At 35.2% G+C, this 27373-nt stretch overlaps 1 long non-coding RNA gene across 1 annotated transcript in view; it reads right to left on the bottom strand.

Moving 5' to 3' along the window:
- Positions 1–15217: 15217 nt before the first annotated feature.
- The window catches only part of LOC145256363 (uncharacterized), a 149804-nt gene continuing 137648 nt past the window's right edge, over positions 15218–27373 (bottom strand). Inside the window, exon 3 of the long non-coding RNA XR_013863981.1 lies at positions 15218–15474. This is a non-coding gene — a long non-coding RNA (uncharacterized LOC145256363). The remainder of the gene's footprint in view (positions 15475–27373) is intronic.

Below are 27373 nucleotides of genomic sequence, written 5' to 3'. Positions count from 1 at the left end.
TGGGTGTTTTTTTAAAGACACCAAAAATAAACCTAGCACTTTTTTAAAGTAAGGCAGATGTATCTGGAAAATATTTAAATATAAAGAAAAATAGTTACTTTTTTGATGTTGATAAACAAAGTAAGATGAATTGAAAATAAAAATTAGAATAAAATCATAAAGTTAAATTGGGTTTAAATGTAACGTTAAAATAAGATGTTTTTTAAGAACATTTAACAAAGATATATGTACCTTATAATTGTTCACCTTTTAAAATTCATATGTATCATCGCCTTGTGTTTTAATTACATTAGTGATTTTACTATTACATTAAAATACACTCTGCTCTTTAGACTGCTGTTCTAATCCTTTTTAAATTTATATATATATATATATATATATATATATATATATATATATATATATATATATATATTATAATTATTATTTAATATAATAATTATTAAATGCCTAGAGACACTAGTGTTTCATCCTTTCGGGAATCATCAGTGCAGGGTGTCACGATTAATGCCAGTCGAGAAATTCGAACCCCGGCAACAGAAGTCATGTCTGGCTTCATTAGCAAGGACCCAAACCATTCGGCTACTGTCAACCGCGAGAGATACAGTTGAAATTTTAACATTAATTTCTATAAACTGTTTTTAACGTCATTCAGAGTTATCTAATCATTATATGACGATTTACACGTATTAGCTAAGTTGACCAACTTTATTACAACTGAAAGTGCTCAACGATAAGAAACAAGTTTCTTAAAGGGGCTGATATTATTATTTACTATAATAATTATTAAATATTAATATATATATATATATATATATATATATATATATATATATATATTAGTCCTCGCGCGAAAGAGCAGAACACAAAATGTTTAAAATAATAATAATAATTATAGAATAAATATAACAAAGACTTTCGCTGGCGAGGACTATTATTGAGCGTAACCATTTATACAGTCCTTTTGAAATTTTCATCTCTATTTTTCTCGTTATCTACTGAATATATTTAATGAAACCTATATGAAATATGTTCCTTATTAAATTGTAAAGATTTTCTATTCTGAAAGAAGTTTTTTAAAAATTAATCCAAAAAAATTTTTGTTAAAAAAATTCAGATTTTCTCATTATTCAGAGAAGTATGACAAAGAGAGAGTTGCAAAAAAGAGTTGTGGTGTGAGGAGAAATACAAACTGAAATAAAGAGTAGAAGAGTTTTTATAAATACATACAAAACCACATTCATTTTTTAATCCAAATTAATAAATTAAATAAAATATAATCTTAAAAAGGTACGATACAAGTTAGAAAAGCGTATCATCGGCTTTAAAAATTAAGGTACAAGATTCAATTTCAAGTTTATTTATCTTCAAAGTTCGCTTTTATACATTTTACAAAGTAAGGTATTAAATTTTTATTTCGTACTTTGTAAAATGTATAAAAGTGCACCTTAAAGATAAATAAAGTTCAAATTGAATCTTGTACCTTTATTTTTAAAGCCTATAGCAAAAACATTTTGTTTATCAATTTTCATGCGGTTTTGCCCGATCGTAAAATACGCTTAAATATAGTATTTTCATTTGTTCAGATTTTGTATATATAGAGTTGTGATTTTAAAAGTATATAAAAGTATTTGGGTGCCATCAGCTAGAATCGAAACAAAGCAAAACTGGCAACGCAACGTGACACGCATTAAAAATAAACTCAGATGAATGTACAAAATGTATAAGGATTTTTTTAAGTTTGGAACCATTTTTAAAACTATTTTATCTATCTATCTATCTAAAGACCCATAAAAACAATCCATAAAAAAATCCAATCATTTTATGCATCCCTCTGCGACTTTTAGTTTTGGCAGATATAGAGTTTACAAATATGGAGGCAGACAGTGACTTATATATATATATATATATATATATATATATATATATATATATATATATATATATATATTAATAATTATTATTTTTTTACACCTACAGACACTATTTTTTCATGCTTACGCAATCATCAGTGTAGGAGGTGACAGTTTATGCCGGTCGGGATATTCGAACCTAGTAACCTTTGAGTCCATTTGCTAAGCTTTTACTTCCAGGCCACCAAACAATTGTCACGAGAACAAAGGGAATTAACAACCACTAAACGTACAACTCTGGCGCAGACATTGGACAATTCAGAGTGTTCAAGTACGAGGAAGTTGTGAACGTTGCATAAACCCGATTTTTACGAAATTTAAATGATTTTGTTGAATTATTTTATATATAATAGCTTGCATTAAAATTTAAAATGCAAACGTCAGGTATCATGCTTCAATTGTGCTCTAAACGGCAACATTCATTTCGAATACGCCCCTGTCATATGAAAGACCTTACTGTTGATTTTGTGTGCCTGCCATTAATGCCATTGAATTTAAGTTTAAAATGAAAAATTCAAGTATCATTGTGAAATTGTGCTTAAACAGAAACATTCATTTCCAACGCGACCCTGTCATATCGAAGAACCTACTGTTGATTTTATATGTCGGGTTTTTCAATTTGTGTGGTAATAAAACTTCTCAAATGCACTTGTGATGTTAGACTGTGTCAGGTGTTAACTTTGATCAAAATCGGTTGCTCCCTGTATAATCGGATTATTTCGATTAACGATTATCGATTATCGATACTTATCAAAGACATTCCTATACAAAACCTATCTAAGAACACTGCCAGGCACATAAAATACCTTCGTGTGAAATTTCATAAAAATCGGGCCAGCCGTTTTCGAGTGTATAGGGAACGAAACACACAGATACACAGACAAAGTTCCTTTTACATAACAGAGATAAAGCTATGCTGCAGTAATATACATGTTTTGATGCCGATTTTCTAAAGTCGCATTCGCTATTCTGACTTATTGATTCGGCCAAATAAAATTCCAGGTTTTTCTACGTTTGGGAAATATTTCTCGCGAAATATCCGCAAATCAAATAAACGATTCCAAGATATATCACTTTAGTGTAGTTTGAAATTTCTTATTTCCATGATAAAACGATTCCCCTGCGTTTTCCCGAGGAAATGGCATCACGGAATGACATGAATCGATCAATCTAATTGTGCGAAATGACGACGAAGAAAAAGTTGATCCTTTTGAAAGGTGAATATTTCAAAGATTAAAGACTGAGTTTGTTAAGATGAGAAAAAAAAACATTGCCTTCGCGTAGGCAGATTTGTTTTGTGCTCCGTCATCTTGGCGGCTTTTAAGCTAGCCAGTCGTCATTGTACAATGTTAACATCTCTGTATGGAAAACTCAGCACGTTTCGTTTGAAACAGCATTTTTATCGGTTAACATACACATGAAATGGACGCGCATCATTAATACACGCTAATCTCTCAATGTGAATTCATCCATTTTTTCACTAGGAGTATCATCACTTATCAAGACACTAAGGCTACTCGAGGATAAGGGTTTATGAGTATCAGATGGTCGCTGAGACATCATCATGATGATGAGCAATGGTCGAACTTAGGTGGTGTTTGTTTATTAATGAGAATGCTAAACAGGAACTGCTTTACAGTTAGAGCTATGTTATAGTCAGCTAGGAAGCAGTCCTGCGGTATTGTATTCCAGAAAGGAAAGAAACTTTGCTCATGGAATTTAAGTTTAGTTTTAGGTACAGATAAATAATAAGGGGAAATTGTTGGCAGTTGTTATATATAGACGCGTGTCTACTGTAAATGTTCCAGAGGAGGCGGCGTCGTAGATGGAATCTTAGTTGTGTCTGCGATGAAAAGATCGATAAAGCAGACACAGATTCACTATGTCTGCTTTGTGAGAAATAGGAAGTAGAGTGGAGAAAAGGCCTTTGCCTACTAGATTTCGAAGCTGCTTTTGTACCCTGCCAATGTAGGAAAAGGCACTCTTTGCAACTCTTCCCCAGATGTGACTATAGTATACCACCTTGGAACATATTTGACTCTTATACTTGTAGAGGGTTTCGTCAGGAGTGAGATAACTTTTGGAGCGGTAGAATGATTCAACCATTTTACTCCTAACATTTGCAACAGAGTTGGTGTAAATCTTCCATTTTCAGGCCAGGATGCTTCCTCAAGACGAGGACAATTTACTACATCTCTCTCTCTCTCTCTCTCTCTCTCTCTCTCTCTCTCTCTCTCTCTCTCTCTCTTGAAAAGAGTTGGACTCTTGGTTTTTATCGCGAACAGGTTTCGAATTAAAATGTTCATTTCATTGTTAAAATAAGGAATTTCTATTTTTGCTCATTTTGTACTATATCTTTTTCTTTTTTTTTGTAGGGGGCTACTATCAGGGGAAACAACTACTGGAGTACTATGTAGGGATATTTGGGCAGCAAGATGTTGGTTCACGTTGCACTTAAACTTCTGTATGTCAGTACAGTTGGGGAAGCAGTGACCTGGAATAGAATTCCAAAGTCTAGCAGTTCTGAGGAAGAAGCTACCGGAGTAGAAAGATATTTTACATCTAGGGATCTCTACAGTGTGGGGGTGGGATTTTGCAGCTTGTCGGGTCTGTCGAGGGTGTCACGTCGTGGGGGCACAAGTGCTTGCAGTTTATCAGAACATTCACCATTAAAATACTTGTAGAACAGGCAGAGGGATGCAACATTTCGTCGATGGGACAGAGGCTGAAGCTTAGATGCCAGTTCAGGGCCTATCAGATTTGCGACTCTCTTTTGAACCCTGTCAAGGAGGGAGAGACTAATAGCAGATGCACCAGCCCAAATATGACAGCAATACTCCATACATGGGCGAATGGTTGCCTTATAGAGGTACAGGATACTTTCGGGTGTTAGTAGTTTTCTAGCACGGTAGAAAGAGCCCACTTTCCTCGCAGTGGCACTGGCAATGCCCTCGATGTAATTGTTCCAACTCATGTTTCCTGTGAACGTTAGGCCAAGGAGCTTGAAAGATGTACTCTCAGATAAAGAGTCGTTGGCCATTGCTATAGGTGATAGAGAAGGTTTCTTGTAATTATTGAATGAAACCAGTTTAGGCTTGGCGGCATTGAACGTGACCATCCATTTTTGTCCCCATTCCACTACTGATTGGAGGTCATCCTCTAGTGTTTCTGCCATTACTTTAGATATATGTTCATTTGTTTTCCTGTCGTGCCTGCTATAGAGTGTGGTGTCATCTACTTCACAAGATTTCCAGCTACGGTATAACTGGAAATGTTTTCTCAATCATTAAATCATTTCTCTCCGATAGGCTCATAAGAGTAGTGGTAGATGGACAAAAATCGGAGGCCTGCAATATAAATGCTGGAGTCCCTCAGGGGTCAATACTGGGCCCAACTCTCTTCCTGATCTACATCAATGACCTCCCTAAACACATACTTAAATCATTCGTTGACATCTATGCTGATGACACGACCATCTACGGCAACACATCAAAGGCTGTAAATGACGAAGTTCTCTCGGATTCTCTCTCCTCTGATCTCGAGCGCGTGGTTCAGTGGGGGAAGATGTGGCTAGTTACCTTTAATGCATCCAAAACCAAACTCCTATCCTTACATCATCAACGCTCTGATCCCCAGCTGGCATCAATTGTGATGGATGGCTCTCGTCTGGGTGAGGCCCCGTGTTTTGACAAGCTTCTGGGTTTGACCTTTACTCCTGATCTGAAATGGAACACGTACATCAAGTCTGTTGCCAAGGTCTCTGGAAAGATGGTGGGATCCTTCTACCGCTCCAGAAGATATCTCACTACTGATGCAATTCTCTATCTATATAAAAGCCAAGTACGGCCAAGGATGGAATACTGTTGCCATATCTGGGCAGGAGCTGCCAAAAACAGCCTATCATGACTTGACAGAGTACAAAATAGACTTCGTGGTTTAGTGGGGGATGCCCTTTTCTCTACCCTGCAACCCCTCTTCCACAGAAGAGACGTTGCGAGCCTATCCTTGTTTTATCGTTATTTTCATGGCAGGTGCTCGTCTGAACTCCAATCCCTGGTCCCCCCTCGCCAATCTTTCACGAAAAACACCCGTCTAGCTGAATCCACTGTGAAAAATTTTCCCCACTCTGTATCTGTGCCTAAATCAAAACGCGGATTTCATGAGCAAAGCTTCTTTCTTAGAACTGCACGCCTGTGGAACTCTGTTCCGTCTGCCTGCTTCCCTCCGGACTACAACTTGGATGTCTTCAAGTCTAATATTAACAAATTCCTAATGAACCGCCACCCTAATTAAACACTTCATAAAATCTCCTCACTAACGTAATGCACTTGCAATAACCCTTATCCCTGAGTGGCTTCCGGGCCTTGATAAGAGGTGATCACTGTGTAAAAAAAAAAATATATATATATACCCATCTCAGGGGCAATTTTGTCGGGGAGGTCATTTATGAATATCAGGAACAGTAGAGGTCAAAGGATAGATCCCTGGGGCACTCCCGCATTTATATCATATTGTTTAGATATACGACCGTCGAGGACAACTTGGATTTTTCTCTTATCTAAGAAGGATTTAATTATGTTAAGTATTCTACCAGTGATACCGTATGATCTAATCTTCCTGAGGAAACCCTCATGCCATACCCTGTCAAAAGCCTTAGATATATCTAGAGCTACCGCCCTGCCCTCTATTTTTTTGTGTTGTTTTTTTGTTTTTGTGCAGTTGAAAACTCTGCCAGTTATAACGCCGAGAACTGACAGAGAAAACCTACTATTAGGTTGGTGCAAAAACAATATCGTTTTCTCACATATGTTACTTTTATATATAATTTCCGAATTAATTCATTGATATATATATATATATATATATATATATATATATATATATATATATATATATATATATATATATATATATAGCATTGTTATATATCATTTTGAAGCGAGTTGTTCGTTATCGTTCTCAATCTCTTCATTCATATTTTGCAGGCTTTTCGACAGCATGGACAAAATTCAAGTCCACAGGATTTACTTGTTCTTGTTTAAACTAGACCAAAAACTGTCGAGACAGCTTGTGATATCAATGATCCGTTTGGCACAGGAAACACTAACGAACGTGTGGTACAACGGTGGTTCAAGAAATTTCGCAATGGTGATAAGAGCCTCGAAGATGAAGACGATCGCGGCCGGCCGACTGCAGTTAATAACGAACATTTGAAAACCTTAATTGAAGCCGATCCTCGCAAAACCACGCAAGAAGTTGCTGTTGAATTCGTGGTCGACCACTCAACAGTCGTTCGTAATTTAAAGCAAATAGGGAAGTCCAAAAAGTTGGATACATGGGTACGCATGAATTGAACGATAATCAAAAAAAATTGTTTTGAGGTGTCTTCTACGCTCCTTCTGCACAAGAAAAACGACTCATTTCTCGAGCGGATTGTGACGTGTGATGAGAAGTGAATCCTCTACGACAACCAGCGATGTTCGGCACAGTTGTTGGATGCCGTAGAAACTCCACCACATTTCCCAAAACCGAAATTGCACAAAAAAAAAGTTATGGTGACTATTTGGTGATCTGTGGCCGGTTCTATCCATCACAGCTTCTTGAATCTGGGCGAAAGGATTACGGTGGAGAAGTACTGCTGGCAAATTGAGGAAATCCACCAGAAGCTCCAATGTATGTGCCCGAGATTGGTCAATATGAAGAGACCAATTCTCTTCCATGACAACGCTCGCCCGCGCGATGTTCAACTTACCCTGCAGAAATTGAATGAATTAGCCTACAAGACTCTACCTCATCCGCCATATTCACCGGGTCTCTCACTCACCGATTATCACTTTATCAAGCATCTCGACAACTTCCGGCGTGAAAAATGCTTCAAAAGCCGAGATGATGCTGAATTGGCCCTTAATGACTTCATCGCTCCAGAACTCCGGATTTCTATTCTAATGGGATAAATAAACTTGTTTCTTGTTGACAAAAATGTGTCGATTTCAATAGTTAATCGGTTGATAAAGTTTATTATGAAAGGAGTTATGAACTTTTGAAGTTGAACGTCAAAAAACATTATTTTTGCACCACCCTATAGCAGATGTAGCCGGCAACATATCAACTCCCTGATCAAAAGGGAATGTCCCCATCACGTAGCAGCAGTTCCAGAAACTTCTCCACAAAATGGACATACCCGTACTATTTTCCCTGGAAAAACGATCTAGAAACACAAACCAAAAGAACTGAAACTAACATTTAGCCCCATTTTCTAGTTCTACCCCTACCATCTTCAAAGAAAAGGAAAATGTGATCTCTCCAGCCGCGATTGGTACCACAAGAAATGGTCGTGAAAGTTAACATGGATGAAAAAACGAATGGAAAAGCATTATTCATAAATCCATTAGAAGTGCACGGAGAGTACTGGTATCGCGAAGCTTATTGCCTTTCAAATTCTAGAGAAACTAATTGTAAAACGCTGTTGCGGTAATGCAATGAAACTTGCAACAGTTATCAACAGGAGTAGGGGGTGCTGGAAATCTGAATTGACTTATTGTCACTCAGATTCCAGGTATCACCATTTACTATTGTCCGTAAGTAATCACTAAGAATAACTAATGTAAAAATCCATAATAGTAATTGAACCTGGAGAAAACCAATACAATACCAATAATTGTAGGAGCACTAGGAACAGTCCCAAATAACTTGGGAAAATAGACTAGGAGAAATCGGAATAAAGGGGAAGATTGAGTCTATAAAACGGACTGAAAACAGTTGAAATCTTCATGAAAACATTTAAATGCAGACACCAACCGAAACGATTTGCAAACGCTAATCACCCAGCATATGTCACGGTGATATTTATTTATTTATTTATTTTTCGAGTTTTCGGCGATTTTTAGAACTCAGCAGGGTCTGGTAAAAACAAGTATCGATAAAAAGTAACGAATTTGTTTGCTCGAATAAAACCCCGATGGTCTATTCGCAACAATAATAAAAAACAGCAGCAAAAGAATGAAAGAACCTGAATACAGGGTGGAACGGTAAAATTGTCGCACTAGAAAAGACAACATGATTCCATTTCTGTTTGATGAGAATCGGTTTTCTTTTTTTGTTGCAGACCATCTACTAGTTGGTCAGTTGTGTACAGATTCAAGAACGATAGGAGCTTTCTATCGTGCCTGAAAGTGGCACAATGTTCACCGAATGAGATCGAAGATGCATCGCTGTACAACTCAAGCTCTCTACCTATCCAAATTATGACAACATGACTAGCCATGATTGAGGCTGAAGGAGGCTACATATAATAGACGTCGGCTCTATTACATAATCAAGTTACCTGAATTGATTTTTTCAATGAAAGTTTTAAAATAAATTTATAGTGTTTTTTCTTTTGGACGACAATTTTATCTTCTCTGTATTTAGGCTTCATAACCATCTTTTACCATTTCTGTCCATATAATTTGCTCATCTTGGCCATAATATCCTCCGTCTCATTTTTTATTGTTTTTTACAAAACAGACAAACAAAAAAAACACTTAGGCAGAAGAGTAGTTTAGCTTGGAAACTGCAACAAAAGTAAAAACCAAAAGATAGAGGAAACCCACGTTGAACCAAGGAAACTAAAACAAAAAAATTATAAGTTAACTGCGCTCTCTTAAAAAAAAAAACGGCAGTGTCGGCATAGACTTGTGAAACCTAAATATTCGTGAAAAGTCACAGACAATGGAAAGACCGAGAAGAAAAAGCACTAACTAGACCACCACTGAATGAATGTGAAAAAGAATGGGATGTTGTTATGACCAATGGCCATTGCCAGCGAGATATCAATAGCAAATAGCTGTTGTCATAACGCAAATTCATTCACAAAGGTTATCGAAAGAAATAGAGAGAACTAGATATCTGGGGAGACTTGTTGTCACACAGACTCCAGGGAACACCACCGGCTGTTGCCAGTGATTAATCTTTAATGATTGCCTGTGTGAGAATAGGACAAATACTATCACGACTACTACTAATACTACTACTACTAATAATAATAATAATAATAATAATACGCGGGGCCTGTGAAAATTCCACAGTGACGTCTTTCATCTGTAATATATTGCTGCTGAGCATTCTGCAGATGTTCAGTTGAATGGAGACCCCACGATATTATTGCAAAAACTGTAAAGGTATTTATCTCAGTTAATGAAGTGTCAGAATATATCTGGTTATTATGGTTTATCTCCAATATTCTTATAGGAGTCTCTGACATATTTCTCATTGTATGCACGCCTGGTGGGAACGAAAACCTCAGCGATATCATTATACCAGCTTTAGACAGAACAGATGATCAAGAAGGTATGTTTTAGTTTCACGTACGGCTCAAAAGCGACATCATGTGTTTTATTTTATTTTATTTTTTTTACTTTTCGTCTGCGGTGATCGGGAGATCCTATTTATTAAAAAGGAGGATCGAAGGTGACAACATAATTCGAACATAAAATTAATATGCAGATACTTTATGTCTGTAGTATGTTATAACCTTCTACCCTCATTTTTAATAGGTTATCCCAATCTAATAATTTTTAATTTGAAAACCGTGAAACACGTACATACGTTAAAGGATATTAATATATAGAATTGCAATAAAAATAAAACAAACATAGGAATTTATGAGAAATAAAGCATAATAACCAAGAAAGTGATGCACTGGGAGTAATTGGGGAGTGGCTTCTTGTAACAGTGCGCGTATGGGCTCGTGTGAGAAAATTAGCAGTAGCAGCCAAAGGATAGCTGGCTAGCGAAAATATTAGCAGCAGCAGCAGCCCTTAAACATGCATGCAAATTAGCAAGTGAGCGCAAGCTTGTGTCACAAGAAAAGGAGAGAAAAAATACACCACGTGGTCGAAAAGAGAAGCCAGTTTAGGGCCGAACTAAAATTGTACATATAAAAGTGGAGGGCGAGAACGCGCCTGCTAGTGCCAGCGTGAGGTGGCAGCGACAGAGACTTTTAAAAAAGTGTGTGCGAAAAGCCTTTGGAAACATAATGGAATGCGTTGTTTTGGAAGAACCACGAATAAATGTATGCCGAGTCGGATTTTATTTTTTTTCATGTTTTATTTGTTTGTTCCTTTGCGGTGATGCAAGACAACGTTTGGGTCTGAAGGGTTTTAAATATAACGCCACGTAGCGTTACAGTTTGCCACTCAAATTCCAGACCATTATCAGCAAGATAATTCAAATTCATTTGCCAAATAGCGTAAATGAAGTACCAAAATCAGAAGAGAGAATAGCTTATTTAATCGGAACCAGAAGTTCTATGAAGGGCTTAATAGACAGTACGTAAATGAAGTGCTAAAGTCAGGAGAGTCCACAAAGTTGGGGAGTGATATTTGGAGTGTGAAAAAGAAACATAATAGAATTGTGTTTTGTGATTGGACGAATGAAATACAAAGGAAGGTAAAGCAACATCAAGAGAAAGTGATAAAAAATTGGAAAACTCTCAGACCAGATATTGTACAAGGGTTATGTGCTAAAAATAAACCTTATTCCTTTGCATCGAAGAATGCTTCTTGTGAAGAGAGGGACTTTTCAGGGGAGACAGCTTGTCGACATTTTTTTTGTTTTTGTTTTTTTAGCATGAATGAAGAAAATAATAAGAAAAGAACAGTTGGTTCTAAGATTCAGATTGAGTAGAAAAAGCAAAATATCCACAGTAAACACATGGAAAGTATTCATATTTCGATATGGGGCAGGTATTATTCAATGGAAAGAAAATTAGCTGGAAAACATGGGCAAAGAAAACGATGATAACGAATGGAGCTCTTCAACCAAAGAGTCAAAATGTTATATGTGAAAAGAAAAGGACCACATGTGATAAAACGACTGAAAGTCCCCTATGTCGACTTTGTGGACAGAAAGGTGAGGATGTACAACATCTCGTCAGTAGTTGTGAGAAGTTAATTCAAAAAGAATACAAGAGACGACATGACAATATTGCGAAAAAGGTCCATTGGGATATATGCAATAAAAGAGGGTTTGAATTCAGGGGTGATGAAGAGTAATAATGTGAAATTATTGTGAGATATGAATATCCAATGTGATAATTTGATTAAAGCAAGGAGACCAGATTTAGTCTTGTTGGAAAAAAAAGGAACACAAGACAATAACCATTGACCTCGCAGTGCCAGCTGATGTGAATATTGAGGAAAACGAAAAAGAGAAAATCAAAAATCACAAAAACTTGAAACGGGAGATAAAAAGATTGTGGAAATTTAAGGAGGTGGAAGTTGTACTCATTGTGATGGGAGAGTGTAACAAAAGGAATTGACAATCGGGTTGAGAAAATTGGGATCCATTGCAATGTTGGAGTCCTTCAAAGACTGCCTTGTTGGGAACTGCCAAAATATTGCAGAAAATGCTGGAGGACTATGAAAAGAAAATGCTGATAGACTATGGTATATTGTTATGATCCGCCTATCAACATGGAATCATAACAACAGCCAGACAGAATGTGAAAACAACAACAATAACAACAACAACAACAACAACAACAATAATAATAATAATAATAATAATAATAAATAATAATAATAATATACAAAGCGAACACAAATTTCTGTAATAATTTTTATTTTCGACATCAATTTTCTTTACATTGATAAATAATAACTTTATTTTGAATCATCGCGCGTTCTTGCATTTTCTGATTTCATAACTTCCGGTTCCATCTTAATGATTGATCGGAAATTATTTACAGCGAAATGGATTTTGTCCTTCCAAAAACTCGTTTTACGTAGAACCGTGCTTTATTGGACTTAAAATAAAGCGTAAAAAAAACAAAAAAAAACATTAAAAACACAAAGTTTTAACAAATTTAATCGTGCACGTGCTGAACCATGAAAATAAAGACTAGGAAAAGGAAACATTGCGTATATATATATATATATATATATATATATATATATATATATATATATATATATATATTTATTAATATATATATATATATATATATATATATTTATTAATATATATATATATATATATATATATATATATATATATATATATATATATATATATATATATATATATTAAAGGGCCATCACACAGTGGCGTAGCTAGAATAAACGTAACTTGGGGTGGTCTGCTCAAATGTCACCCCACTGACATTGTGCCACTCCTCCTTTGCTGTCACCCAGACCGCCCCTTAGATACGACACTATACACACACACACACACACACACACACACACACACATATATATATATATATATATATATATATATATTACCACTTAATTCTTTTTCCAGTTATCTTTCACAGTTAAAAGAAAGTGAAATGGATGTTATCAAATGATTTCAAATTAAAAACTACAAAAAACACAGGGTTTAGAGTTTTCAATAAACATCGGCAAAAATATTCTTCAGTTATTAATTTTTAAAAAAATGTCAAATATTTTAGAAAATATTTTTAAAACTTAAAAACTTTACATAATATATGATAAATAAATCCTATTTTCAGACGATTTTCGCACCTTAGCCTGGCTGAAAAATTTTGTTGGGGTGACATTGTGTCACCCCTTTTTTGCTGTCACCTGGGGCGGTCCCCTCGCCTTCTCAAGCTACGCCACTGCATCACACAGATTAACTTATTCCACAATTTTTTTTTTTTTTTCGTTTCGTTTTTAAACAACTTTTAGATCAGAAATACTGCTAAAAATTATAATAAGCATGCAAGTATTTTACTTTCAAATATTTATTCATGAAAATTAAGATCGGGGAAAAGAAACATGGCGTATCTATTTTAGAAAGGTTGATCACGTATATTTACTAATTTGAGTCAGTGTCTGTATACGTCATGATACGTCATAGGAAATTGACGGTGTTGGTTCATTTGGAAACCCCGCCCAATTACGTTTCACAAAATCTTGTTTGTGTCACTTTGTTTTTGCACAAATTTTGGATAAAAAAATAGCGCAAAAACCTATAATAGACATGTACATTTTGTTTGTTTTTTTTGTGTTTTTTTTATCTTTTTTTGTTTCTAAATATTTATCCATTGTGAAAAAAATAACAGTTTACTGATATTATATTTAAAGACAATATTTAAATGAAAGAAACAAGAAATCATAGAACAGAATTAGCCAAATTAACCAATACCGTATATTTCCCATGACGTGTCATGACGTAGACAACACGCACAATAGTTTTAGTAAGTTAATATGCGTGATCGCTAAAAAAGATCGTCAGGTTATTCAATATATACCGTTACAATTTTCTATTATTATTTATATTTAGTGAATTCATGTGTAAAAGAATAAAATTTAACTTGAAGATTACTTTTGACAATATGCCCCGTGATTTAGTGAAACGAATTGCTATTGTAGAACTATTTACATCCGAAAAGTCTGCAGGAGACATTGCGAAAACCTTAAATGTGAACCGAATATTGTTGTGGAGAGCACAAAAACGTTTCAAATCAACTGGTGCGATCAAGATATTTGGTCTATCTTGGAGAGTAAAATCTCAGCTTCCCACCATACCAAATTGGAGGTACTGAAGAAAAAATTTAATGATAAATTAGCCAAAATCCCACAAAATATAATTCTTAACACTTGTAGAGTATTCACCAAGCGTTTGCAGCAGGTTATTGGTGCACGGGGAGGTTACATTGAATGAAGTTTGGATATTTCGCATCTAGTAATACTATTGTATATATTTACGTTTGGATGATCTGCATTGTTTAATTTATTTAATAAATATGGGAAAAACTTTCTAACGTCAATTATTGAACACCCTGTAGAATAAGATACTTCCAAGTTGCTGTTTTTTTTTTCTTTCTTTTTATTAAAAAAAAGTAACATTTTTTTGTAAGGGACAAATTTAATAAATTACAATAATTCGATAATCAAAAATAAAGAAAAACATCCTTCTGTCATATCTTACTTGGAGTTATCTCCATTTTTTACTTGTTTGTACACGGCCATGTGTTTACACCATTAACGATTATTATAACCCTTATCTTCGAGTGGCCTTCAGGCCTTGATAAGTGGTGACTCCACCCCCCACCACCACCAAAAAAAAAAAGTTATCGGGAGGTAATTAAACTTTGCTGAAATCCATTTCACTGTGAATAATTCCCGACATTAAGAAAGTATCTCTTCTAGTCACGTTCTTCTGTTCGTGACGTTTCTCTTCTTGACTGGTAGCCATATTGAAAATAATGTTCTTGTCATTTTTCGACGCGCAAACAAAAGATTTGAATAAATTTTCATAATAAATAAATAAATAATACTGATAAAACAATAATGAAAAAATTAGTTTAATAATAAGTTGTTATTTTTTTTATTTTTCAAATTTTGTTATAATTGTTTGTTTGTTTTTTATTTGTTTGTTTTTAATTTATTTCCATAGGACTATTTTATGTCTTTTCTGTCTTTTTTTTTTTTTTCAAAATTTAAAACTTATAAAAAAAGCTTCTTCCAAAATTATGTCTGAACAAGAAGGAGCCGCAGTCGTTGCCGATTTCGGCAAAGGATTTCACTTTTGGGCACACCCTGTTGGCACAGGTTAACAATCTAGTGACCTGAAAAGAGAAAATGAAAAAATATATATATATACTATCTGTACCGAGCTTGAGTCGCGTCCGATTTACTAGGGGCGTTACAAAAAAGTGTATTCATATGCACAAGATATTAAAATAAATAACATTTCAGTTACACCCGCATTTCCCATACACACCCACGCAAATTCTGTGGAGATAAAAAGTAAAACTTTGTCTTTTCGTGCGGACATAAATCAGAGCATACCACATGACAGAGGGCATCCACTTTCGTTTCAATCAGCGCTCGGAGAAAAACACATTTCTCAAATCTTTTCTGTCACCCAAGGGATATAAAAGACACCGCGCGAAAATCTCTTTTTCTCTTTTCCTGTCGTTCGAGCAATATGACGCAAACACGTACGACCCGTCTAAAAGAAAAATATGTTTTTGCCGTTCAAATTTACTTTTTCGAACCGAGCAGGATAACTACCTGATAATCGACTCGGACGTATTTGCATGGAAAGCATTTACCCTTAATTGGGTCTGATTTATTCTAAGAAGAAATTTAATTCCTTTTTGCCTTTTTTTTTAGGAAGGTTACTTCCTCAGTCTAGAAAGATTCTCTCATTTAATTCCGAAATCAAAAACAAACTTTACCATTTCTTCTCTCGTGTGACGACAGAGCACACATACATAAAAAATGTTTCCTTTAATAAATTTCTATATTAAATGTTGAAACAGGTCTTCATATTGCTAATTACTGACACCTTTTATTATTTTTATTTTATTTTATTTATTTTTTATTTATTTTATTTTTTATTTATTTATTTATTTATTATTTATTCATTTATTTATTTATTTATTATTTTATTTTATTTATTTATTTATTTATTTATTTTGTTAAGCATTGGGCGATATTTATCTCTACTCACGCCACAGCTGTGATACCAGGCAAAGGTGAATATCGACCAATCCCTTATTAAAGCATGCTTCCTATTTTTTATTCTGCACGAATGAATCACAGGGGGCTGCAAATTGCATTGTTATGATAACTGAACTTATACATTCATAACCTGGCAGTTTCATCTCTTGGTTGCAGATATTGGCGGTGAGACACTCTAAAAAGCACCCATCTAATAGGCATGCGTCAAAACCCGAGATGCGTCATTGAATTCCTGGCAAGGGTGCATTGAGAATCGTGTTGACTATGGAAGTAAAATAAATTCTAAAGCACAAAAGGTTGCTCGTTTTACTGGTACCATTCCCACCTTCGTAGCTCTTCAATTTGTGGAGTTAAAAAATAGGAGACTTTACTTTTGGAACGACCATCGTATTTTACTATAATATTTGTTTTGTTCATTGCAGCGCCCTCGTTTCCGTTTATCTTAACTAATAATGATTGTACCTATTTACTATGCCTCCCCACGGGACAGAGTTAGACACCAGGATCGTTTTTAACGTTGTAATGGCCATATAGAAGCTTGTTCAATCAGCAGCAGCAGCAAGAGTTATCTCTTCTCTTCTATCTATCTCTTCTCTTCTTCTTCTTCTTCTTTTAATAAAGTACATACATATATCGGCGCTACTTCAACATTAATTAAGAAAATAATATCAAACCAGATCTTTTAACAACCATAATTCTAATAATAACCAAGGAACTTCTCTAACCACTTTAATTAAAAAACATAACTCTAACAATACCTCCTTCTCAATCAAATGGACTATCATAAAAAAGTTAAGTCTCATACTCCAGGCTCTAAGTCATGTCGCCTCTGCACAACAGAAGCTATAACTATAATTACTTCCCCTTAAAGTAACAATAAAATAAATTCTAAAAACGAACAGATCTCTTTCTGTAAACATAAGTCCAAATTTAATTATGGTAATTTTGAAATTACATAGTTATTACTTTAACCTTTCAGATATATATAATTTTTCTTAAACATTATCGTTTTTTATACATACTTTCTAACTTAATAATCCTTTATTTTAATTCTTTATTTCTTCTTTGCTTGGCCGGTTTTTTTATCTGCAATTTTCGTTTTAGTCTTGAAATATTCCTATCTATCAATTATATTAATCTACTTACACATTAATATCCTGTATGTATATTTACTTATATTTTATTATATGCATTTACTTACATACTTACTTGCTTTATCCGGAATTTGCAGATACCGGCCATCCTCTCCCCTTAAATTTTTTTTATTTTATATTTTATATCTATTTTTATATTTATTTATTTATTTTTATTTTTCCAGTTAGTGTCTTTTAATAACTCTTGCTGACATTTTCTTAAGTAATAACCTGTACATTTCAGTTAACCTCTTTTTTTGCCCTATATTATTCGCGCCGTTTAACGTTATCTTGTCTGGGTCATTTTGACATTTGCTTTTCTAATTTATATTATATTCTATCACCATTTTATCTTTTTTCTTCTTTTTTTCTCTCTCTTCTTCTTTACTGATTATTTTAATTACACTTTGTTCTCGACAGCCGTGTTAAAAGCATATCTTATTTTTCTTTTATTAATATTATTGGAATTTTTCCCCCATTTCCTTGTACATATTTGTGAATTATTCCACGGATTTCGGCCTTTAGGATTATTTTGGACCATGTTCCAATTACGTTATTTCCTTGGATTTTACTTGTACGAATGGAAAATCAAATTAACTTTCTTGGACTTACATTTTTGGATTTTTACCGTCATTCGATAGTTTACCTTTCACCTGACTATCCATTCACGCGAAATAACTTTTTTCTTCACCATATTCCCTCTGCTTCACTTTTTGTTATCAAGTAAGATCTTTGACTTACTTGCAGTTTCATCAAATACTTTTGTATACTAAATCCGATCCCGCATTTTGCTAATTCCTACCCTCTGATGAGAAGGAAAGTATTTCTCCGAAACTCCGCGCATTAAGAACTATCCACTTATAAAGTGTTTCCTTTTCAGATTAAATATGTTTTTAATTCTTTTTCAAAGTGTTTTAACATGTTTTATTAACTATTTGCTCTTATATATATATATATATATATATATATATATATATATATATATATATAAAATGAACTCATTTTCCCCCTATAATTTTGACATTAATAGGATTAAAAATCAAGACATTTCATGCAAATATAATATGGAAAAACTGCAGCACAACATCTGAGGTGTGTTATAGGTCTATTACCTCTCCACTTCCTCGATAATCTTTGATCCCTATATTTTTCCTGCCGAGAGTTCACCGTCAGCATTGGTTAAAATCAATGGAAGTGGTAAAATCTTTTCTCTCTTATAAATTCCTCTTTCCCCCGCGACCACTTAACACCTTACCGGATTGTTCACAAGGAACAGCTACGAAGGCACACCGGTTTGAGTTTTCTTTACTTAGTAGTTGCTTTAAAAAACTGGAATTAACCGAATCGAAGGGTTACTTACACTTTTTTCTTTTCTTTTTTTTTTCGCTTTTCACTGTGTTTTTTGTTTTTGTTTGTTTTTTTTTGGTTTTTTGGTTTTTTGGTTTTCCATAATTTTTACTTTTTCTCCGATTTCTATTTTAAAAAAGTTTTACGTTTGTTCGCTTGTTTTGTTTTTGTTTTGTTTTGTTTTGTTTTTTTTTGTTTTTTGTTTTGTTTTGTTTTTTTGTTTTGTTTTATTTTGTTTTGTCTTTTTTTTGTTTTGTTTTTTGTTTTGTTTTGTTCTGTTTTTTTTGTTTTGTTTTATTTTGTTTTTGTTTTTTGTTTTGTTTTGTTTTGTATTGTGTTTTGTTTTGTTTTGCCGATTTTTTAAAAGTAGTTCAACATCGTTTTTCTTTTTTGTTTTTATATTAAGACAGGGTTATTACTTCGCTTACACACACACCTCCAAACGCGGGCAACACCGGGTACCCCCCCCCCGCTACTTTCTTTTCCACTTCTGCGTTGTGCGTACCGGAAGTCTTACCAAATCTTACCGATGTATAAGGAACGAAAGTCCCTTCTAATTAATACTTACATAATTCCAGCTTATTTTTAAAACTGTACATAAAATAGTATTCACTTTCAAATTATACTTTTTCGGAATGGTTTTATTTTTAATAAAATGTTATAATCAGTTTGTATTTTTTTTTTGTCTTGGTGTTGAATTTTAATCGGAATGCTTTTATATTATCTACATATATCTATAAAAGTGAGAATGTGTGTGAGGATACTTCCCAACCTATATGCTAAACGCAGTTTTGATTTATAGCCGTGAAATTTTGTATATAGGGTAGTCAGACATGTGGAAGATGTTTTAATCGGTTTTTACCCGGCAGAAGGCCTGATAGCGGCCAAAATTGAAAAAAATTATATTTGGAAGTCATCGGATTTTTATGTTTTTCAACTGTTTCACGACTACGCATGCGCGGTCCTGAAATATGACAACTTCTTTATCTTAAGAATAAGCAGGTTTGAAAAAACTTTTTAAAGATACTGGCAAACTAGTTTGATGGTTATCGTACTTGACTCATTGTCTCTAGGTTTTGGTTTCGATTTCAGCTCGAGTATTCTTTTTTTTACTTACAAGACGTGAACTGTTTAGAAAAAAAAACATAAAACTCGCATGAACATGTCTCAGTTTCTTTCCGTTTTTTACTTCATTTTTTAAGGAATTTTACGTTACGTTTAGTACCTACGATATTTCTGTTTATAATAAATAAGAACTCTGCATTAATTGAAATATAATATTTATGTTTATTTTACGACCGGGCAACGCCGAACGGCCTGCTAGTTATAAATATAATTTGAAAAGTTTACAAACAAAGTGTCTTTACTTTTAAATGTTATTTTAATATATTTTAATAAAAATATAATCTTTACTTTGACGTGTTTTCGTAACGTAGCTTGACTCCGCTATTAAATGACGACTCACATGCCGATTTAACATTTTAAGGCGTGGCGCGGGTGTGATGTCACGGAATGGAATGCATATATAGGCATAAAGAGCGGAAGGAAGGAAGGAAGGAAAGAGGGGAAGCAAAGAGAATAAAAATAAAAATTGGGGAGTTACGTTCAAAAAGCACGCAAGATTCTTCCTCTTACCACTTTGAAAGCTGTGTCTGGTGCAGTACCTTGAGAGCCAGCTATGTCTGGTGCTGTGTATTTAGAAAAAGCTGTGTCTACTTCCGTGAATTGAGTACCAGCTGTGTTAATGCCGTGTATTAAGGTCAGCTGTTTTGTGCTGAGAATTTAGAAACAAATGTTTCTATTACCATGTATTGAAAGCCAGCTGTGTCTGGTGCCATATATTAAGGGCCAGTTGTGTCAGGTGCGGTTTATTGGAAGCCAGCTTTATCTGATGCTGTGTATTTAGAGCCAGCTGTATTAATGTCGTGTATTTAGTAAACAACAAGAAATTTTATTAAATATAAAGAACGTATCCAATAAACATTACCCAAAGAAGTTATTTTAATTCGCCATTTTTATCCCGTTCATTATGCCCTTTCTCTTAATTTGTGGCGTGGGACCTGCTTTTGGCAGATATCATCTTAGACGACGATAGCGCCTTTCGGTATGGTCAAGAACACCACCGACATTTGATATGAATTGGGGTATAAAAGTTGTTTCAGCGAAGGAAGAAAATGAAGAATATGTACAGATATGCGTGTGTAATAAAATTGCAATAAATGAAACCGTAAGGTAATAGAGGGGTCACCGAACAGCAAGTGCTACCTAAAACACAAGCAGAGTTTTGTGAAAGAGAAATGGAGAAAACAAAATTATATGAGAAAACATTTTTATGCAAGAAATGTTATTTTCATGTTATGCCCTTTTTCTCTTCCCTACAACCTCTTTCACACAGAAGAGACGTTGCTAGTTTGTCTTTGCTCTATTGTGATTTTCATGTCTTCAAGTCTAATGTAAACAAGTTTTGCTGAATCATCTCTTTAAATAATCAAATGAACCTAAATTCCCACTATAAACGATTACTACACTGTTGTCTTGATAACTACCGTATACCTGTTAACCCTTATCCTTGAGTGGCTTTCGGAACTTAAAATGTAGTGACCCCCTTGTAAAAAGATATGCATGGAGCAAACACGTGTTAGGTAAAAAAAAAGTTCAGTAATTAGTCACAACGCTTAGAAATGTGTATGTTAAGATGTTCATAGTATGAATATACGTATGTGAGTGTTTGGCAGCGTGGTATTGCGTGTGTGCGTTGGTTTGCCTTGTTCTTGTTAATACGTGTATAGATGTATGCGAGTATTTTGTTTCTGTTCATTGGAGACTCGCTAGTGTGTAACAATGTGAATGCGAAATGAACAAAGCTGACATATCAGTCATTGAGTCTTTTTCTTTTCCTACTTGCCTCTCCCCAGCTAGGAGGATGAACTGAAGAGGATATGTTCTGATGCCTTTTAGATGCAGTTGGTGAAATCTTTTGATGAAAACTGATTTTGTTAACCAGATCTTATAGACATTTCTCAGTTAGCACTGGCTTATTACATTCACGTGCACGTGTTACTTTTGGGGGGTTAGGAAAGATGTGCATTGGTTGAAAATAATTTTAGTTATCACGTTCATTTTAAAAGTGCTAGATTTGGGAAGTAACGAACAGAGCATATTGAAAGGAACCGGAGAATAAAAAGAGGATTAATACAGGTGGAATTATAAAAGTGCCACCTAAAGAAACGCCACTACAGTTTTATTTTGAAACTTTTATTGAAAAAAAGACAGCTAGTCAATGTAGTTGCCTTCGGTACGAATCCGGAACTGGGAGCATGCCTTTTCCACAAGCGCCAGCAGGAACTCGGCGAATACTCGGTGGATAGCGGCGATCAGGCTGGCTTTGGTTTTGAGGGAGGTCATGTTGGTGATGTTCTCGACGTATGACCAAACGAAGTAGTTCAGCGGATTCAGGTCGGAAGAGGGGGTGGGCTAGTGAGAGAAGGATACAAAGTTGTAGCACTCCCTCTGAAATCAAGCCTGGGTCTTTTTGGACTTGTGGGCCAGTGCTGAGTCCTACTGACACACCGAGGGTCTGCCAGTGGCCACATGATTGCGCCAGGGGATTACCACGCTCTTCAGCACGTGCAGGTATATTTTGGTGTTGACTTTCAAGCCGACTTGAGAGATGTGAGGTTACATAGTGTGGCCCTCCCTTGAAACCATACCAAAGACCATAAGTGTGTCCGGAAATTTTGTTTTCATCACTCTGGGCACGTCTTTGCTATTCGTTACAATCCATCGATGCATTTTGAAGGTGTCGGTTTTGAGGAGCTCAATGGATATTCCGTTCCTACCTGCAACTTTATTGTTGCGGAGAGACAATTTTATTTTGGCTACCTCTTGGGTGGTTGGTTCTTCGTTTAGTTCATTTAGGGTTGGAAAAGGATTGATTGACTGAATGACCTGGCGAGACACGTTGTTGTCACCATTATACAAGTAAGTGTAATGCTCAATCCATCGATCTAATTTCTCAGAAATATGATTGTCGTATCGTCTTTACCTTGAAGGATACCGAGTGATTGCTTGAAGGGCCCTAATGTAGAATTTATTCCAGAGTACATTCCTCGAATGTCTCCTGCATCACAGGCTGTTTCAATTGAAGAGCAAAGAGAATCCCAATACTCTTTCACATATTTTCTAGTGACTCTTTGAGCTTCAACACAGTATTTCGTATGGTATTCTTCACTTTTCCTAGTTGGTCTGATTTTATGGGAGAGAAAGGCATGTCGTTTTTCTTCGAAAAATGGCTGGGTGGTCGGAAATGAGGCAGAAAACCAATCTGGGTTTCTCCTGGCCTGTCTCGCAAAAACATCAACAGCACAGTCTTGGATTGATTACTTCATTGTAGTCCAGTACTGTTCTGGATCGGTCACTCCGTCTGTGGCTGTTTTTAACTTTTCAGGCAAGGTCCCGCAGAACTCATCGCATTTGGAGGGAATATTGGTTTTGGAGAGGTCAATCTTAAGCGATTTAACATTTTTCTACTCATCTCCCTACATAATGACCATGCTAATTAAGTCACTGATAGTAGCCACCTGCTTTAAAGTGGCACTGTGCCTTGTTTGAGGTGAAAATTGAATAAAAAAATTAAAAAATTGAATAACTCTCTTATGATAGAGCTGAAGCACCATTCAAGACACCAGAATGCTGTGTTCTGTGTCACAGTCTGCACTGTGCTATGTGCGTGTGTTGTGTACTTCACTCTTGTTATTTATTTTCGTTATGACGAAGACAAGTTGATGCCAGCGAGATTATCTTGGATGAACCCAAGAGTTACCTGGGAACAGTGAGTTTGTAATTATTAGATTGTTTCTGCAGCAGAGCTCAAAGAAGTGTTGTCCATTTTCATTTATCCTTCCAACTCCAAACTTTCCGAGGCAATGTGGCCAGCTTGCGTAATTAGCCCCGACCCGACTATTCATATCCCCAAGCAACACTGTGCGTTCTTTCACAGAGCATGGTCTTAACTTTTCCTCTAATTGCTCATAGAAGACATCTTTCACTGATGCTTCGGCATCAAGAGTTGGCGTGTAGGCAGATAAGATGAGAACACTACCCTGCTGTGTTGAGCCTCAGATGAGAGAGCTTGTCAGATGTTGCTGATGAGGTCTGAATGCTCGGAATGAGACTGTTCCTCATAGCAACCCCAGTGCCGTACATTCTTACTTCTCCTTCCGGTCTACTAAACCAGTAAAATGTATACTTTTCCTCCTTGATGGCGCCACTTTCATGGGGCCTCATTTCTTGTAACGCTGCAATATCAATAGTACGCTTGGGCAGTTCTCGATCAATCACGCCAGTTTCCTAGCATAACTAAGGTCAGAATCATTATCGATATTCAGTCCAATGGTTAGAGGGTATGGAGGAGTGTAGGATAATTTCACTTAGTGCTAAGATATCCGTTTGCTGGGAAAAATGATTCATCATTATCTAAATTAGTTCTAAGTCCAAGGCTATTCGTGGATGCAAGCCTCAAGGGAGGAGCCAAATTAGTTTAGTTTGAGTTTACGCCTGATTTGATCGTAATATTTTTATTGAACTGCCATTTCATTTTATTTAAAATTTTCAGTTTTAGGGTGAGAGGTGCTGGAAAAAATGGTTGTGCAGAATACCAAACATGCAACACAATTAGACCATCAACCGACTTCTCATCTACAGGATTGTGGCCTCGGGAAAGCGCACCAGAAATGGGTGCAGGGACCCTTTCCATGCGAGACATGGCACTACAAACATACCGATATTATACAACTATTGATGGCGAAACCGTTTGAAGCGCTACCAAAGAGTTAGGCCTTCTGTACTATCAGTTGGAAAGTAGCCAGAAACTGTCAAACCGGTACACTCAATCCATTAGACGAAAAGTCAACCCAATCCAATTGTATTGGCATATATGGTACTCAAGCACCCCCAAAGTTCCAAGTTTTAGGGGATGGGGTGTGACGGGAACGGGGAACGGCGTTCATTGCCCTTGTCAGGAAACAAGGTCGACCACTGAGTGTTTTTGTCGAGTCCCTGTGATCGCACATCTGCACTTGGCTAATAGGCAAAGAAGGAGTATGTAAGCCGGGCGATAGATAGATCATCTCTACCCCTTAAGCAGTTAATGTTTACAAACCGGTAATTTCTTCGAGTCATCAGCTCTAGGAATGTCGTTGTTCACAACTGAAGAGGTCTCCTTCTCCTTTGTTTGGTGCCAAGACGTATGAAGTCAGTAACACATGTTTAGCTTCAGAGTTTTTATTTCTCTAAAATGGATGACATGAGAAGATCTACAGATCCATCAGCACCGAGAGGGTTAGGGTTAGGGTTAGGGTTAGCCTCGCACCTGTGTGTCCTAAGCCAGGTATTTCTGCGACCCCTGCATGGGTAGTTAATGTTTATGAGTTAGTTATTGAAGGTTATATATCTACTGAAAATATCACTCCCCAAAATAATTGAAAAGAACATCACTATGCTTTCCATTTCATCTTTACTGAAAGAAAGGATAAATAAAAAATCATGCAGTGGAAGTAACTAAATTTGCAACTGGTTGATTTGAGATGGCGGAGTTAATATTTGATTAAAATATTGTTCATACGTTAGTTTAAGAATAGAATAACAATTAAAATATCATTAAATTGATATTAGGAATTAAATTAAAATTTGATGCCCGAACTCTGGATATTTAAGACGATAGGAAGGATAATAAAATGTATCTATTAAATATAGAGTAAAGTAACGACATGTCTATGATTTGAAGTAAAATTCAGTGCAAGTATATCTGGAAGTAAAGTATAAGCTATGGCGTATTCAAACTATGGCTAATAAGTATCTATTTTATTGCTAAGCAATATGATAAGAATATACGCCAATGCATGCCTTAGCAATAGAAATCTATAGATGTTTAGTGTGTATCGATTTTTAAAGGGTCAGCCTGCTAAAGTTGAAGACCGAAAGCTAAACCCCTCTCCAAAGGTACGTGCAATGTTTGTGATTTTATAGCAACTTGGGAAGAAGAGCAATTGGTTAGTTTGCAGGAGAAATGATTATAACTTATAGAATATAAATACACATTATGATTTACAGATTTTTGGTTGAGAGTAAAGAGTATAAGATATTTGGGATAATTTTTATCATGCCAAACAGACAAAGCTTCATCGTTGCTTAACTTTGGTGATCTGTCGGGAACTGCGTCAACGTGATTATGCCGTATATTATCTAAAATCAAACATAAATTCAATGAACAAAGTTTTATTTCCTAGAACTGCTCGCGTGTGGAACACAATATCAGCCGACTATAACACGTCCGTTTTCAAGTCTAACGTACTTGATAAAATCCAGCTGTTTGTTCCACTTTTCACCAGGTTGAAGGTTCAGTCCTCAGTGAGGCCGGCACTCGAAATACAATTGCGAATTACTTAGGACATCTACGCAGTCATGGCTGATGGAACGAGAACATGTTACCCCCATTGATTAAATATAGAGTTTCGTTCACAATTCGGTGCTGATTTCTGAGTTCAATAGAAAGATTCCCAAGTTTGATAGAAAGATTCCCAAGTTCGACAAGACATATCATTATCGACTTAAAGTTTGTGAAAATAACACTAAATATGAGAAGAATTCAAATAATCCTCATTTCAAAAAATGTCAGAAACATATTATGTAACACTTAATCATTATCAATTATTTAATTTTTTGTACGAATGAGAAATTATATATATTCTTATGCATACTAATAAATATATCTTCTACTGTTCTGCTAGTCACTGAATTAATGAATTCAATAAAATATAGGTTTCTATTCTATCAAATTAAAATGAGACCAAAATATTTTTAAAAATCTAATGCATTACTAAATAAGCCCCGACTAATAAAACAAAACACAACAAAATATTTAATATACATTTGGAGTAATGCGACACCAAAGTTTTTTCGGTGCAGTTTTATTATTTTGTAGAACGATTTGTCTTTCGATTCAAAATACGATAGCATTTTTTTTTACTTTCTTTTAATGCAAAACTAAAAGACACATTCATTACGATTTTTTTATTTACTGTTTTTTTTTTTTTGTTTTTTTGTTTTTTGGTTTTTTTTTTTTGCTGGGGATGCTAGATATTCTCCTACAATCTCATACATAACAACCGAGAGAACTTTTTAAGATTCTAATCGTCCCTTTAAATGCAATTGTTTGTATCTTCCTTGCACTTGATTCACTGGGTATATTTGACCGGTAATTTTAAAAATTCTTTTTCACGAGTCCTGTTGCTCCTAAAATTACTGGAATGATAGAGATCTTCCTGAGATTCCAATTTCTTTTCATGTCGTGCATAAGCCCTTGATATTTCATCTTTTCCCTCTCATCTTTGTTTAACCAGCATCACCTACTAAGGTTGCTTCTTTTAACTTTTTCTCCGAATATAATTATGTCAGGTTTAATAGCTCCATTTTCAAGGTAGTAATCCGTAGGAATTGTATAATCATAGTTTATGACTTA

Source organism: Euprymna scolopes, chromosome 32 (assembly GCF_053919585.1).
Source record: "Euprymna scolopes isolate OS-2025 chromosome 32, ASM5391958v1, whole genome shotgun sequence".
Taxonomy (NCBI): Eukaryota; Metazoa; Mollusca; class Cephalopoda; order Sepiida; family Sepiolidae; genus Euprymna; species Euprymna scolopes.
The sequence above is the reverse complement of the archived record's forward strand: the minus strand, read 5'-3'. Positions and strand labels throughout refer to the sequence as shown.